Source organism: Gossypium hirsutum, chromosome A01 (genome assembly GCF_007990345.1).
Source record: "Gossypium hirsutum isolate 1008001.06 chromosome A01, Gossypium_hirsutum_v2.1, whole genome shotgun sequence".
In the NCBI taxonomy this organism is placed as follows: Eukaryota; Viridiplantae; Streptophyta; class Magnoliopsida; order Malvales; family Malvaceae; genus Gossypium; species Gossypium hirsutum.
This window is the reverse complement of record NC_053424.1, coordinates 69572710-69575157: the sequence shown is the minus strand read 5'-3', so window position 1 is coordinate 69575157 and position 2448 is coordinate 69572710. Positions and strand designations below refer to the sequence as shown.

The 2448-nt window shown below is 37.1% G+C and overlaps 1 non-coding gene across 1 annotated transcript; it reads left to right on the top strand.

Moving 5' to 3' along the window:
- Positions 1 to 227: 227 nt before the first annotated feature.
- Positions 228 to 332, top strand: LOC121206318 (small nucleolar RNA R71). Its single transcript, XR_005901402.1, has one exon. It is a non-coding gene; the product is annotated as a small nucleolar RNA R71 (small nucleolar RNA).
- The last annotated feature ends 2116 nt before the right edge of the window (positions 333 to 2448 follow it).

The following is a 2448-nucleotide window of genomic DNA, read 5'->3' as shown; positions in this document are numbered from 1 at the left end:
CTAGCTGGTTTGACAGCATAGTAACTGAATCGACGTTATAAACACCTGCTGTTTTTGTTGGCTTTGTCCTCATGACTTGCCACTGATAGTTATTCAGTGGCATCTCCTCTATAAACTCATAGGCATCTTCAGGTGTTTTATGATTGATGGTTCCGCCAACAGCAACCATTTGTCGAGTCGAAGGATTCAGGCCATTATGGAACGTTTGAACCTATAGCCAAAGTGGTAATCCATGGTGAGGGCACCTTCTCAGTGAGTCTTTGTATCTCTCCCATGCATCATAAAGAGTTTCGAAGTCCATCTGCACAAACGAAGAGATATCAATACATAATTTAGCCGTTTTAACCGGTGGAAAATATTTTAAGACAAATTTTTCAGTCATTTGTTCCCAAGTAGTGATTGACCCTTGTGGTAATGAGTTCAACCACTTTTAACTTTGTTTCTCAATGAAAAAGGGAATAACCAAAGACGAATTGCATCATCAGAAACACCGTTAATTTTAAATGTAACACATAGCTCTAAGAAGTTTGCTAAGTGAGCGTTGGGATCCTCATCCTGCAAACCATCAAACTAAACAAATTGCTGTATCATTTGAATTGCGTTAGGTTTCAGTTCAAAAGTATTTGCAGCTACAGTAGGTCTAACTATGCTTGATTCAATTCCTGTTAAAGAAGGTTTAGCATAATCATACATAGTGCGTGGAGCAGGATTTTGATTAACCGCAATTACAGGAGGTAGCTGATTGTCTTGGTTTTTAGCCATCTCTTCGGTTGGGGGTTGAGTATCGTCCTCTTGCTCATTCTCTGTGTATCTTAAGCTTCACCTTATTTCTCTTTGGTTTCTGCGAACTGTGTGATCGATTTCTTCATCAAAAAGTAATGGTCCTGACGGGTTTCTTCTAGTCATAAACTATAAAAACCTGCCAAGAGAAAGAAAAAAAATAAATTAATAAATAATAATAAATTAAATTAAATTAAATTGCAAGAAAAATAAATGGCTAAAATAATAAAAATTGAGCGTTCCTAATATCTTAGTTCCCCGGCAATGGCGCCAAAAACTTGATCGCGAGATTTCTTGATAGGTTTTAAATATTTATAATTAATCGTTCTTGAAACTAACTATTATCGTGATGTAGGCAAGTGTACCTATCGAACAGTAGTATAGTTTTAGCAAGACCAGATTGTCGAACCCAAATGAACTAAAAGTACTAGTAATGACTGTCTTTTTATTATCTAGCCTAAGAATAAAGAGGTTTTTGTTTTAACTAACTAATTATCTAAACTAAGAATTCACAGAAAATAGAATGGGGGAATTTCTTTTGGGAAAATCAATTGAATTAAGACAATACCTAAGGAAAAATCCACCTAGACTGTACTCGTTATTCTGGCTCTGAATCTGACGACTTATTCATTTAACTTGTTCCGTAGAGATCCCTAAGTTATGTTATTATCCCTATTCTCAGTCTTACCAAAAGTGTAACGCCCCAAATCTTAAATATTTATTTATATATGTTGTGTCACAAAATGCATGCTTGTTTTAGTGGTTAGGTGTCTTGGGAAGTGTTGGAAAAGTCTCGAGTTCAAGCCTTGGCTTGTATAAAATTTTGTTTTTACTTGAATAAGCCCTTGCCTTTAGTTAGTAGGCTTTTAAATTAATGTGGGTATAGCATGACAGAAAGAGCCTGCTGGTCAGGGGGTAAGTAGTGTGTCATTGCTGCTAAAGGTCTTGAGTTCGAGACCTGCTACGCGCAATGAAGGTTTTATTTTGTTGTTATGCCATGTAAGAGGTTAAATATCAGTAGACTCTGAAGCTAATGGGCGGTTGAAGTGTTTGACAGGTGAGGGGAGTGTGTAGCCGAAATTTAGGAGGGATTATGGGGGATTAGGATAGTGATCGATTTGGGGGATTTGAGGAGATAATGGGGGAGAGATTTTAGGAGGAAAAATTAGGGAGGTTGAGGTTGTGGAGGAGTTGTGCTGATTTTGAACTTAGCCACTCAGAATTCAGCTAGGACTAGGATAATTCTCCCCTTCTCACTTTGGTTTCTGACTATTGCATTTTGGTGCTTTTCTTTCACTCCTTGGTGTTGAATTCCTACGTTTGGAGTTTTTATGCTTTTTCTTCTTTCGGGTTTTTCTTTTGTAACCGATTGTTGCTAAAGATCGTTCGGGTTTTGCTCGTTGGTCTATTCCTAATTTTGCTCTTCCCTAATATTCTTTTGGTTGACCAATTAATTTCTCCTCTTCCTCTCTCATTTAGTTTTCCTCTATGGCCGAATGACCTTGCTTTCTCTCTCCCAAATCTTGTTGTTTTAACTACTACTTCTTTCTCTACTATCGATTTCTCTTCTCTTATTTCTCCTTCCTCTCCTTCGATTCTTTCTATTTTAACAAGATCCCCTCTCTTTTTATATTGTTACCTTGACCGAATATTACTCATTCTTCCACC